The sequence below is a fragment of the Schistocerca piceifrons genome, chromosome 3 (genome assembly GCF_021461385.2).
Source record: "Schistocerca piceifrons isolate TAMUIC-IGC-003096 chromosome 3, iqSchPice1.1, whole genome shotgun sequence".
NCBI lineage: Eukaryota > Metazoa > Arthropoda > Insecta > Orthoptera > Acrididae > Schistocerca > Schistocerca piceifrons.
In genome coordinates, this window is record NC_060140.1 from 642,483,682 (window position 1) to 642,499,158 (window position 15,477).

A 15,477-nucleotide genomic window follows, 5' to 3' on the forward strand; every position below is an offset into this window, starting at 1 on the left:
AGCTGACATATATATCAACGATCTGCAAAACAAATTCTTATAAGATATGCCAATGGAAAATGTTAAAGTTATTTATTATAAATGCTTTGTTGATTACACATTGATAATATAGAGTGGAACAACAACTGAAATAGAAAACTTAGCCAATAAACTAAATAGTATACATCTCAAAATACGGTTTACAGTTGAACACCAAATACAATAGGGCATTAATTTTCTGGTCCTAAACATAAAATGTCACAACACCAAAAAGCAAATTGAAAAGTTACAGTAGAACCATCACAACAGATGTTGTTATAAATAATACAACATGCCACCCAAATAAGTATAAACTAGCAGTCTTCATATCAGCACTCATCCAAGTAAACAAAATTCATGCTGAAACTGCTGTAATTAAACATTTTAAAAACAAGAGCCCACAACAATGTTTATGACCCAAACATGGTTGACAAACTAAATACAAAGACGAAAACAAAGAAAAATCCATCAACAAACCTTTCCTCAGAAACACAAGAAAATAAATATGTCTGTATGCCTTTCTTTGGTAATGTATCATCTAAACGTGAAAACTATTCAAACTACACAAAGTTAAAATCAGTTTCCAAACACACAACAAAATACAAAACAAAATAGTTCACAACATTTAAACAACCAGCCCACTACATCACAAATCAGGTATATACAAATAAACTTGTGACAGCTGTTCTTGCCATTAAATAGGACAGACAGGGAGAACTTTTGGAATAAAATACGAAGAGCACAGTGAGGCACACCATTAAAATAATTTACATAAACCCACTTTTGCAGCCCATCTAGCCCAAAATAGTTATTCAGTCACAGATATATAAACTGACGTCCACATTCTACACATTGCAGAAAAAGGAATAAAAATGGACCTTTTGGAACCTCTAGAAATTTTCATCCATAACAAGAAAACACACCAAACCATCATATGCGAAAAATTGATTTAGCAAACAACCCATTTTTCAGAATTTTAAAGAGTCCTTAAATTTGAAAAACGAAGTATTCCTGTACTCATCCACTCCCATAGCCATTTTATACCTCACTCATACCACATCTAAACACCTTTGTCTCTACCTCTCTATTACACACACACACACACACACACACACACACACACACACACACACACACACACAATCTCTCTCTCTCTCTCTCTCTCTGTCTCCCCCCTCTCCCTCCCTCCCTCCCTACCTTGCCGGCCGAAGTGGCCATGCGGTTAAAGGCGCTGCAGTCTGGATCCGCAAATCCGCTACGGTCGCGGGTTCGAATCCTGCCTCGGGCATGGATGTTTGTGATGTCCTTAGGTTAGTTAGGTTTAACTAGTTCTAAGTTCTAGGGGACTAATGACCTCAGCAGTTGAGTCCCATAGTGCTCAGAGCCATTCGAACCATTTGAACCTCCCTTCCTTACACCTTCCGTTCCCTCCCTCCCTCCTCCACCCTTCTCCTTCCCTCCCCTACCATATGTATACTGTCCTCTTTATTGAGCAATGAGAAACATGCCAAATATAGCTTCGCTACCCGAAATTTTGTCCTAAGCACTTTTTTGTAGATATTGTAAATAGCATAGGAGAAAAAAAATTGCAATGTAAAAACACAATAGTAAATTTTGTGAAGAAAGTAATGTAATATACATATATTCTATTACGATTGCCACAAAACGAAAAATGAGCGAAGGAAATCTCTGCCTCCACAAAACTCTTTGGAGACAACAACAGCCACACTCTTTGGTTTGTTTACATTTTGTAAAGAATGTCGCCATCGGTGGAAAAGTGCCTGTTTCACTTGATAATTAACGATACTGGAAAGCGTACATTATGTTTGCGACAAGAATAAAAACAGTGAGTAATACCATTAAGTTAATCTTTCACTCTTAATATTCTTCCCACATACAGTGCTCATTTTTTTGTCTCTATATTTGCCACAGATGCACGCCCCCCACAATACTCCAATCTAAATTCTATCATCTGTTGATGAATCGCCAGGCGATTCGAAACCAGTAATGAATAAATGAAAATTGAAGAAACAATGGCGATTGGTGGCAGTCTTTCCTGAAACTGTTATATATAGTTTCTAACCAGGCATTGAAACAGCTGAACATATAGCACTGTACATTCAAATTTGCAATGCCTAAGTATTGCAATGCCAATTTCGAATGTAAATGTCAACTGTTAGAACGCAAAACCTTATATTTACATTGCAAACGAAGTTAAGAATTAAATATGTCGCTTCTTATTTGCAGAAACAGTCACTCTTTGTAATTTTCGATTAAAGAGCCATCTACCATGATTGCGAAACACCTCTAGTAATTTATGGCCTAGAAAGTGAATATACAATAAGAAATGTTGGGCCTTTCTCAGTTGAAGATAAAAACTTGACCACGTTCATGCAGGAGGTGTGGTAAGGTGGCTGCCAGTTGTAGCACCTTTACTAATATCAACTATTCATCTACAGTATATTTATTCGTACGATGCGCCACATTCGAGATCTTTCGTTACCTCTAGTTAAAATAATCAGCCAGTAATTATCCCAGTTGCCCCACTTATGTTGATATGAACAGCCATATGCCTTTTTAATTAGCATCTTCTATGGTAATCCACTTCTCCACTTCAGGATATGTTCAAAAACGTATCTGAGTGTGCCATTAACTTAAAGATTACATTATTGAAAACTTAACAACTCTGACTCTCCTGGACTGACACGTAGTGCATATACCTGCGCTATTGTAGCTTGTTCATGTGGTGAAGCTGACAATAAAAGGAAAGATAATACATGTTGTATTTTTTGTTACTCGACCTCTTTTTTCCGCAGGTGCAAATATGTATGGGTTACATACCGCCTTTTGCAACTGTAATGAATGTCTTACTAAGACTAAGACTTTCATTACAGATTAACTCCTCATGGTCGGGGCTCACAGTCATTTAGAAATTCTTAAACAACATCACAATGGCCGTTGACTGTAAAAATTATTTGTTTCACAATTGACATTTTCAAGTGGATTAAGGAAAGGCAAACCTACGTTTCTAGCATTTGTAGACTTAGAGAAAGCTTTTGACAATGTTGACTGGAATACTCTCTTTCAAATTCTAAAGGTGACAGGGGTAAAATACAGGGAGCAAAAGGCTATTTACAATTTGTACAGAAACCAGATGGCAGTTATAAGAGTCGAGGGACATGAAAGGGAAGCAGTGGTTGGGAAGGGAGTAAGACAGGGTTGTAGCCTCTCCCCGATGTTATTCAATCTGTATATTGAGCAAGCAGTAAAGGAAAGAAAAGAAAAATTCGGAGTAGGTATTAAAATTCATGGAGAAGAAATAAAAACTTTGAGCTTCGCCGATGACATTGTAATTCTGTCAGAGACAGCAAAGGACTTGGAAGAGCAGTTGAATGGAATGGACAGTGTCTTGAAAGGAGGTTATAAGATGAACATCAACAAAAGCAAAACAAGGATAATGGAATGTAGTCTAATTAAGTCGGGTGATGCTGAGGGAATTAGATTAGGAAATGAGGCACTTAAAGTAGTAAAGGAGTTTTGCTATTTGGGGAGCAAAATAACTGATGATGGTCGAAGTAGAGAGGATATAAAATGTAGGCTGGCAATGGCAAGGAAAGCGTTTCTGAAGAAGAGAAATTTGTTAACATCCAGTATTGATTTAAGTGTCAGGAAGTCATTTCTGAAAGTATTCGTATGGAGTGTAGCCATGTATGGAAGTGAAACATGGACGAAAAATAGTTTGGACAAGAAGAGAATAGAAGCTTTCGAAATGTGGTGCTACAGAAGAATGCTGAAGATTAGATGGGTAGATCACATAACTAATGAGGAAGTATTGAACAGGATTGGGGAGAAGAGAAGTTTGTGGCATAACTTGACCAGAAGAAGGGATCGGTTGGTAGGACATGTTCTGAGGCATCAAGGGATCACCAATTTAGTATTGGAGGGCAGCGTGGCGGGTAAAAATCGTAGAGGGAGACCAAGAGATGAATACACTAAGCAGATTCAGAAGGATGTAGGTTGCAGTAGGTACTGGGAGATGAAAAAGCTTGCACAGGATAGAGAAGCATGGAGAGCTGCATCAAACCAGTCTCGGGACTGAAGACCACAACAACAACAACAACTGCAAAAAACTTTACCTCAGCTCTTGTCAGACTTTAAAATCGTCCGAAGTGCCCAAGAGCAGTTGAAAATGGCCCAAAGGTCGAAGTTTCAATGGCGAAAGTGACATCGCTTAAAAAACTTTCATTACAGTTGGAAGAGACGGTATTCAACCTGTACTACTTGTATAAGGATAATACATATTGGTAATTCATGGCACATCTTAAGTTCTATATTTGTGTGAGTGGAATGTGCACTAACGAAGAGAAGGTAGAAATGCTGTTCGTAATTGGAGAATGTAAGTTAGCAGAAGGTTGACTGCAATAGTGTTTAAACGATATATAACTTTTGTAGTATACTTTTATCATTGAGAATTGACATCTTTTAGCACCATTTTCACCTATAATTTCGCACCATTTTTGTACTTTTTCCATTAAATAACTCCACTTAAAGGCCAGTATAAAAGTCGACGAATTAAAATCCCTGATAGTTGTTATGCTGTAGCCAGTTTTCAAGTATGAAGCACAAACAATGTAGTAGTTGTGGTAGTAGTAGCTTCATTCATCTGTATATCTCTTTTTACAAGGATATAGGACATGTCAAAGTATCTACAAATTTAGATCAATTTAAAATAAGCTAATTCCTATACACATATATTTACAGACTTCTAGTTAGAGACAATCATTAGACTTACTGCTGGTATGCAATCCTTTTTTTACAATAATTTATTAATTAATGTAATGCCAGATTTTTCACTCAAATCACACTATCATTCACTGCACACACTATACACACATTGTTTCATAATACTTCACTCACTACACAAACACACACACACACACACACACACACACACACACACACACACACACACACACACATGCACACACACACACACACACACACACACACATGAACACACACTGGTGATCTCTAGACCATTTTCTGTACTGCAACTTCGGATTTGCTATCCTGAAAAACTGAGCCAGCATCCCTCCATGATGAGTGAGAGTTTGAGCTCAGAAAGGGGAAGAGGTGTTAGTATAGTGCTATTGCTATGTATAGCTTGGGGGTAAGTGTTTCTAGAAATGAAAAAAAGAAGAAAAAAACAGAAAGTGAGGGTGTTATGTGGAATGTTAGATATTTTATAATCATTATTATTATTATTTGTTTGTATAACATTTTTTAACAGCTAGTCTGCTTTAACTAAGTAATCCTTCAATGTATAAAATGTATTGCATAACAGGTACTTTTTAACTGCGTTTTAATTTTTTAAATTTCTTAAATTTCTTTTGGTAATTTATTGTACAGTTTTATTCCTTGGTAGAAAATGCTATTTTGAGTTTTATATTTATTTTTTTCTTAGTAAATGTAAGTTGAGTATACCTCTTGTTGCATGGACATGGACAGAGCTGTTTGTGCAGTAATTACCAATGTTATTTTTTACGTGTACAACTGACTGGTAAATGTAATCACATGGAGCAGTTAAAATCCCCAGTGTTCTGAACAGATCTTTACATTGAGCTCTACTAGTATTTTTGGTTGTTATTCTTATGGCTCTTTTCTGGAATTTGAAAATTGTGTTCATATTATGTGCATTTGTTCTCCAAGGAAGAAGGCCAAAGCTAAGAATTGAGTGTACATATGAATAATATGTAATTAACAAACACTGTATGTTACACACTGATGATAGGATTCTAAGGGCATAAGATGCTGATGACATTCTGTTTGCAAGTACCTTTGTGTGTCCACATCACTTGAACTGAGAATCAATATTCATTCCTAGAAATTTTTCATTTGTTATGCAGACTATAGAGGTGCCACATACATTTAATTTAACACTGTCATTTTTCCTCTTCAGACTGAAATTCATGGCATTTGTTTTCTTTATGTTCATCATCACTTTATTTCTTACTAACCAATCATAAACTTCCTTGAGAGTTTCATTTGCTTTATTGGTGAGAAGTTCTCTTGTTTTCTCAATGACTATAATAATGCTGTCATCAGTAAAGAGGATTTTTTCACCATGAGTAAAACTACTGGGAAAGTCATTGATGAATATCAGGAAACTATTGGTTATAATATTCTACCTTGCAGAACCCATATATTAATCTATTTTTGTTCTCATAGGTGTTTTAGTAAATGTTTAGATCTATTTGAAGTATGTGTTATCTCTACTCTTTGTATCCTATCTGTTAGGTATGATCGAAACCAGTCATTAGCTACCCCTCTTATTCCTAATGGTTCCGATTTATTTAATAGAATCTTGTGGTCGACTGTATCAAACGCCTTAGAAAGATCCATAAATATGCCTGTGACACACTCATCTTTATCAAGAGCAGCAAGCACAACTTTTGTGAATTCTACTTTGACTGACTCCATATTTTTTCCTCATTGGAAACCAAACTGTGATTCGCTTAAAAGATTGTGTTTATTAAGGTAATTCAATAATCTGTATTTCTCAATTGCTTCTATTAGTTTTGAGGATGTTGACAGAAGGGAGATGGGCCATTAATTTTCTATGTCTTCTGCATTACCATTCTTAAGCAAAGGTACAACTCGTGCCTGTTGTTACTGCTCTGGGAATATCTATAATGTGAAAGGATTCATTTATTATATTTGTTAAGGGGCCTTGTATAATCCCTATGCATTGCTTGAGTGCACACATTGATACTTCATCTAAGCCTACTGACTATTTATTTTTTAGTTTTTGAATTGTTTTACTGATTTCATTCTCTGTTGTTGGAAGTAACATCATTGTATTTAGTGCAACATTCTTTACAGGGTTATATTTGTTTGGGGAAATTTTTGTTGTAATTTCCATGCAATACTTGAAAAATGCTCGTTTATACAGTTTTCTAAGTGCTGTAGATCATTTATTACTTTATCCCCCTCCCTCAGCAGTATGTTATTCTGCATTAGTTTTTCTCTCCCCATTTCCTTTTTTATAACATCCTAGACTGCTTTGCGTTTATTCTCTGCATTATATATAATTTTGTCTTTAAACAACTTTTTTGCAGCAGTCAGCACCTTCCTATAGATCTTTTTGTATCTATGATAGAAATTTCAGAATTCTAGATCACTGCATATCTTTTTCATGGAACTGAGGTGTTTAAGTGTTTGAGAGGACTTCTTAATACCTGCTTTTAAACATCTGTTTTTGTGAGATGTTGATACAGACATCCATACTTTTAGAAATGACTTTTCAGAGTTCAGTTTAAACAATGTAGAGAACTTTAAGAATTCCATATTCACATTGGTTTCCTTATACACTTCATCCCAGCTTTGATTTTCTAGTTATTTTGAAAAATCTTTTATTTTGATTTCTGATATATGTCGTTTGTAGGTTTGTAGTTTATGGAATGATTCCATGCCTTACTTTACTGTTGTTATTTGACAGAGATGGTCTGATAGTCTGAGATCTTTTACAGCTACAGCACATTTTTCCCTGTTCACATTTGTGACCACGTAGTTAATTACTGATGAAGTCATTGTGGTAACCCTTGTTTCACAATTGACTAATAGGGACATGCCAGAACTGTGAAGGACGTTTATGAAGGTGCTACTAGATTCTTTTATGATGTTAGTGTTGATGTTTATGTCCCCACACAGAATTATGTTGACCTTTGTACTTGAGACTTTATCTAGAACTTCTGTTAACTTATTGAAAAAAGTGTCCACACTACCACTGGGAGATCTATACATACACAAAATGATTAATTTCTTGGTGATATCAAGCTCTGTTAATTCTGTAGCTGATATTTCAAAGTGTTTCTCTTCACTTACGGTACTAAGGTCATGTCTTCATTTGAACTGTCTTCTTTTTCTGATATAAATACATGCTCCTCCACTCCTTGAAGTAGTTCTGCAGTAAGAGTATGCCTTTTCATACAATGATAATACTACATATAGGATTTCTGTGTCTATACACCAGTGCTCTGTAAGACAAACTACTGTGCAGTTCACAGATTGGAGCTCAACTTCTCATAGTTGCGTTTTAATTTTTATTGATTGCGTGTTTTGATGGAGGATTGCTAAATGTTTGACATGTGCCATGTTACTCCTTCCAATGGTTTGATCTTCTTCGTGACATCTGGTATTTGTCATATTTGAGGTGTTAAAATCTGTCTTGTGAGTGATTGTTTCAGCATTTTTTAAAGTGCTGGAGATACTCTTTAGGCAGGGGAACCCGTTCTCTCCATTTATCCTAAAAAATACCTACTTTTCCTACCTATGACAACAGGTATTTGACTATGTGTGGCCCGAGATCCACCTCTTATACTTTCATGAATCAGCTGTACCAGTCTTCCCTTCCCAGTCCTGTTTAGGAGTAGGCCATGCCTAGGGAAACGCCATCTGTTGATAGTCACAACAGTCATCAGAGAAACATGAGCAAAGTTGGCTGTCCTCAGATCCATCCCTAACACCACATTGATTCGCCTCACAGTTCCAACAAGGTGTGGTCGATCATGACGCCAGAACAGCTCAACAATGTGTACGTTGGTGCCATGAGTCAGGGAAGCTATCTTCTATCTTGTCCAGGTCACCACCTATGCCATATGCCCCATCCCTGTCCAAACTGTTTCCCGCCCCACCCACTCCCAATATATGGTCCTCATTTGTAAAATCCTTACATAAAGACCCTAGGTCCTCTATCAAATGACTAAGCCTTGCATGTGGCATGAAGATACCGGTGGCCTGGTACGCTGCCCCTAAACTTTGCTGTAACTGAGGGCCTACACCTCACCCATGGCTACTACCTAACAGCAGCACTTTCTTATTCCTAACACTCTGTACCTTCCTAGGCTTCTTGGCCTCAGTTGAAGTGTGCTGTACATTTCCTGCTCCTCGTTCTACCTGAGGCTCTTCTCCACTTAACTCTGGCAGTGGTAGATACCTGGTTTTGGTGTTGATGATAAAATTGTCAGATCGCGTTCTCTTTCTGCCTGTCCTCCTACCAGCTGCCAGTTCCCAACCAGCCTAATCCCCCCTATCTCCCTTGATCCTTATGAGTTCCTTCCTTGCTTCCTGAAGGGTACAGATTTTCCTTTTCTGTTACCCAATGAAAATGTTCCTACTGCATTCTCTGCAGTTCCAGGAGAGAGCCTCTTCTGTTCTCACAACATTTTCCCCACTGCATCCCCCTCTCCCCCCCCCCCCCCCCTCCCAGTGAAAATGTAATCCACAAGATAGGCAACAAATCCCTCTCCTCACTAATCTGTAACAGCACCCACATTTCTCACTCATGGTCAGTCACGAAAGAATAATTAAGTTTAAAGAATGTTTTAAATTTGTAAAGGACGTGAGATTGGTTGCGTGTAAACAAAAAACCATACAAAGGTGTAATGTGCAGTGTTTTTTTTTTTTGTAATGATTTAGCGATACAATGACAGAAGAATGAATTTGTTATTAATTTGATTTTATAGAATTTACGTTATCGGGCGTGTTTGGTCATGTTTTTAAACGATTATAAATTGAAAAATTTCGGCCTACATCGCGTCTATCTAACTAGTAAACAACCCGAAATGTGTTAATTAGTACCATTTAGCAACATTTAATTACACTTTCATTGCGACAATAGACACTGATAAAACTAGTAGCAGTCTTTTTTAAGCGAACTATCAAGAAAACTTGAACTGAATTTTTTTTCTTTATGTCACGCAAAATTTCGGGTTATGTTGCGATTATCGGGACTTCAGCTAAAGAACAAGTTTTTCCAAGAACAAGCATTGCTGGGACGCTAATATTCAGTTGTGTGACAAGAACGGACACTACGGCAAGTATACAAAACAAATAAAATTTAAATTTGACACTATTTCCTCTTAAATAAGTTCTTTTAGCGGACGAAGAAAATACCTGGGATCTCACTCGGCGACCATCTTGGTCTACAGAACTGCGACAAAACTGCGGCATTTCCATAGAAACGTATAAAACAATCACTTTCTGTAACTGGTAGAGGCAGACGGACCTACTCGGTCACCAAGGGTTCTTCTTTTGCCGATTATACTGTAAGTTAACTTGTTAGTTGATGAATGTGTGGCCCCCATTTTGTTTTGTTAGGGAGCCTATATTTAATATCTATTTCTGAAAGCTGATGGGTTGTTTTGGTTCTTTCAAATTGCATGCTTCTCATCTTCATGCGATTATCGTAAACTGCTCGATGTCGAGACGTTTAATGCTCATTGATCGATCGTTTAGTTAATGTCTGTTCTGGTTGACGGTACACGTTTGGCCATAATATTACAGTACCTGTGTTTCAAAGAACTTTTCGGGCACAAACGGTAGAAAAACGTTCTAAAAGAACCTTATAAAATTTTTACAGTGGCAGGGTAATGAGCATTTATGCCATAATCTGATATGAAACTTTAATCGAACAAAGAGAGCGTAAAAATAAACGATTCTGGTACGTCACCGTTACGCAAAATCTCTGTTGCGTCATACGAACGGAACACGAACACAGTCAAGGCTAACAATTCACTTACGCTGCAATACAATTTCCGTACGCGACAGCGGCGTGAGCTCTGGACGCTAACGAATAATGACGGCTACGGGATCTCATTACTCATTAACCTTTGACAAAGTTGTCGGGCAACAGCGGCAAAATGTTAGGTAAATGCAAACGCAAAGGTTAGCAGCGAAACATGTTGAATTACCATGTGTAATGCGATTAACGCCAACCTAACGTATGGCACCAAAGTTAAATTGTTCGCAACATAGCAGCAAACATCTGTCTTTTAGATCAACACATCACCGTAGTCCTATTTGCATCCCACTTGCAGTATGTAAAATGTTTCTCCATTATGAAAAGCGACTGGCTCCTGCGGGGGCACTGAGTTTTTTCTTCGATCCACAATTCCCTAATTCTAAATTTATATAGATGTAGGCGAATGGGTGTAATACGGTACTAAGTACAGTGAGCAGGATGGATGTTCAAATAATTCATACTGAACGTCACCCAGTTGTCCCACCGACTAAATACCGCTGGAAATGAAATGAGCTTACGGCACTGTGGGCCGGCCGGCCGGAGTGGCCGATCGGTTCTAGGCACCTCAGTCTGAAACCGCGCGACCGCTACGGTCGCAGGTTCGAATCCTGCCTCGGGCATGGATGTGTGTGATGTCCTTAGGTTCTAGGGGACTGATGACCTCAGATGTTAAGTCCCATAGTGTTCAGAGCCATTTGAACCATTTGAACTGTGCCGGGAGTCTCCTATTCGGAGGAGTTCGGCCGCCGAGGGCAAGTACTTATTGCATTCGATGCCACATTGGACGACTTGCACGTCGGAGATGGGGATGAAATGATGATGAGGACAACACAACACCCAGTCACAGAGCGGAGAAAATCTCCTGTCTCACCCGGGAATCGAACCCAGGCCCCTTGGCGTGGCATTCCTCCGTGCTGACTACTCAGCTAAGTGGAGTGGGCGGCTAAATATCTCTCTCGGTATACCTATAACTCTTCATGGTATACGATATTTGCTTGGAATTACTCCGGAAAGAAGGAAGATTAAAGCCTAGTCGTTATAGACGCAACACAAGTTCGAGTTACGAAAGGGCGCGGAATGAAAATGACGGTGCCCTTTTCAAAGGAACTTCCCCGAAAATTGCATGAAGAGATGTAGGAAATTCACGTAAAACCTAATTCTGTATGGTCGGACAGGGTTGTGAACCGTCGTCGTCCCAAAAGAGAACCCAGCATGCTAACCGCTGCGAGATATTGCTCGCTGATTTAGGCCGAAAGTGTTACTTAGTATTTGTCAGTTGTTATACGCTCTGCTATACATAATAATTTTTGTATCCCTTGTAAGGACTGTAAGTTTTCCGATGGATAAGAGCGACTTGCCTTTGGAGCGAATGGCTTTAAGAAGTGGCTTACCTACTGTTTCGTACTGGTCGACAAGCGATAAACCCGCATCTATGTCTCAGTAAGAAAATGATGCTCAACATTAATTAACAGTTTTGTGGTCATTTGACAAACCCAGTCGGCCGGTGTGGCCGAGCAGTTCTAGGCGCTTCAGTCTGGAACCGCGCGACCGCTACGGTCGTAGGTTCGAATCCTGCCTCGGGCATAGATGTGTGTGATGTCCTTAGGTTAGTTAGATTTAAGTAGTTCTAAGTTCTAGGGGACTGATGACCACAGATGTTAAGTCCCATAGTGCTCAGAGCCATTTGAACCATTTGAAAAACCCATTGTATGCAGGAAGCTAACCACAAATTTGTACTGTACACTTCTTGTGAAATCCGATTTATTTGCCTAGATCGCTACTTTGACAATACAGTCCAAAGGATACAGTCCAATATCAAAGTACACTCCTGGAAATGGAAAACAGAACACATTGACACCGGTGTGTCAGACCCACCATACTTGCTCCGGACACTGCGTGAGGGCTGTACAAGCAATGAACACACGCACGGCACAGCGGACACACCAGGAACCGCGGTGTTGGCCGTCGAATGGCGCTAGCTGCGCAGCATTTGTGCACCGCCGCCGTCAGTGTCAGCCAGTTTGCCGTGGCATACGGAGCTCCATCGCAGTCTTTAACACTGGTAGCATGCCGCGACAGTGTGGACGTGAACCGTATGTGCAGTTGACGGACTTTGAGCGAGGGCGTATAGTGGGCATGCGGGAGGCCAGGTGGACGTACCGCCGAAATGCTCAACACGTGGGGCGTGAAGTCTCCACAGTACATCGATGTTGTCGCCAGTGGTCGGCGGAAGGTGCACGTGCCCGTCGACCTGGGACCGGACCGCAGCGACGCACGGATGCACGCCAAGACCGTAGGCTCCTACGCAGTGCCGTAGGGGACCGCACCGCCACTTCCCAGCAAATTAGGGACACTGTTGCTCCTGGGGTATCGGCGAGGACCATTCGCAACCGTCTCCATGAAGCTGGGCTACGGTCCCGCACACCGTTAGGCCGTCTTCCGCTCACGCCCCAACATCGTGCAGCCCGCCTCCAGTGGTGTCGCGACAGGCGTGAATGGAGGGACGAATGGAGACATGTCGTCTTCAGCGATGAGAGTCGCTTCTGCCTTGGTGCCAATGATGGTCGTATGCGTGTTTGGCGCCGTGCAGGTGAGCGCCACAATCAGGACTGCATACGACCGAGGCACACAGGGCCAACACCCGGCATCATGGTGTGGGGAGCGATCTCCTACACTGGCCGTACACCACTGGTGATCGTCGAGGGGACACTGAATAGTGCACGGTACATCCAAACCGTCATCGAACCCATCGTTCTACCATTCCTAGACCGGCAAGGGAACTTGCTGTTCCAACAGGACAATGCACGTCCGCATGTATCCCGTGCCACCCAACGTGCTCTAGAAGGTGTAAGTCAACTACCCTGGCCAGCAAGATCTCCGGACCTGTCCCCCATTGAGCATGTTTGGGACTGGATGAAGCGTCGTGTCACGCGGTCTGCACGTCCAGCACGAACGCTGGTCCAACTGAGGCGCCAGGTGGAAATGGCATGGCAAGCCGTTCCACAGGACTACATCCAGCATCTCAACGATCGTCTCCATGGGAGAATAGCAGCCTGCATTGCTGCGAAAGGTGGATATACACTGTACTAGTGCCGACATTGTGCATGCTCTGTTGCCTGTGTCTATGTGCCTGTGGTTCTGTCAGTGTGATCATGTGATGTATCTGACCCCAGGAATGTGTCAAAGTTTCCCCTTCCTGGGACAATGAATTCATGGTGTTCTTATTTCAATTTCCAGGAGTGTATAATGATGAATAACCCTGATAAGCAAAATTTATATAATAATAGAAACATACCACAATAAAGTAGGGGCATTACAATGACGTGCCAGATTTCCCTGTTCTTGGTATAATGCCACGTTGGCTGCAACGTAGTAACTGGATTAGGAGTATAACGAAATCCTGTGCGGCAGATGATGGTCTACACTATATGACCTCAGTTTCGACTAATGCAACTGGGTCAGGCTTTTCTTTAACACTGGAATAACAGATGGAATTTAAAATTAAAATTTGGCACATCAAGTAATGAAATCTAGCTTTACATAAACTGCGATTAAAGGAGACACAGCATACTGTTAAGTGTCATGGATGGCAACCTACGCCTTCAGATAAAAATTGGAAACATTCTGTGACGTAACGATGACATAATGTACTACATACACTAGCAAGTGCACGTAATACAATATGTAATAGAATTAGCTTAGGGGGAAAGCTACACAGTCGGAATTTACGGAGTTATGAAATAGGACTTTATGTTATTGGCCTGTTTCGCTGCAAACGAAGGATGACAATTAACAATAATGTAGTAGGAAACAGTGAAACAAGACCATACAAATGCAGGATTGCAATATAAAATACAGTTCATCTATAAAACATTTTTAAAAAAATTACCCATACAAAACTACGGGTAAAGTAAACCGTTATTTACAAAATTTTCAGTTTTACATCAACTTGCCATAAACGTATGATTAAAACTGCAGTTGGTTTGTACCCATTGGACGCAACTTCTGAGAATACGTAGAAGAACTATTTATGAAGGAAGTTAACATAAATTACACTTATTGGCTGACTGCGTCATATAACTGCAGTGTTACCTTTCTTCTGACATCCTGAATCAGTCAGCATGAACAAAAAAATTATGTAGCGTAAGAATCTATTATTCATATTTAGGCGTAACGATCATCACAAGATTTCTTTCCTGTAACATGCTAACAACTCTAACGCAATCGGAGTGACACTCCTTAACTCGAGTGCTTATGGTATGTTAAAGTGGTAGTAGAAAGTAGCATATAAAGTACTCTTCGATAGTTCCGATTAACAAGTGAAAATGTTAACTTTTTTCTCTGCATGTCTGCCGCTATCCTCACTATACTATATAGTTTCCGTGTTGAAAGCCAAAGAATTGTGGCACTGATAGTTAGGTAAGCCAATCCACCACAGCAAGCTCGTAACACATCCGATGGGGAAATAAAAAGGTTTTTAATTTTCTTCAGACCAAAAGCCATATAAAAGGCAACACTGAAACCGCTTATTAATCGTCCTGACACGAAAAGCCTCATAAAAATGATGGAAATCGGCTTTTAATTGTCCTGGGCCAAAAACCGCATTAAACCCAGCGATAAAATCTTTTTTAAGCGTCGCGGGACTGGCGCAAGGCATGTACAAAATGGTAGAATTGTCAACCACGTCCCGACAGCCTTACCGGCCGTATAACATAATCTAAATCCCAGTTACTGCTGACTGTGGTATTATCTATAGATGCTGTGCTCAGTGCACAGATTGCAAATGTAGCTGAACTGAAGGCAGGAATTGCAGAACTAGTGTGAACGTGACCCCTAAGACACTCCTATCTCTTGTGGAATATGCTGTACCGCAATTT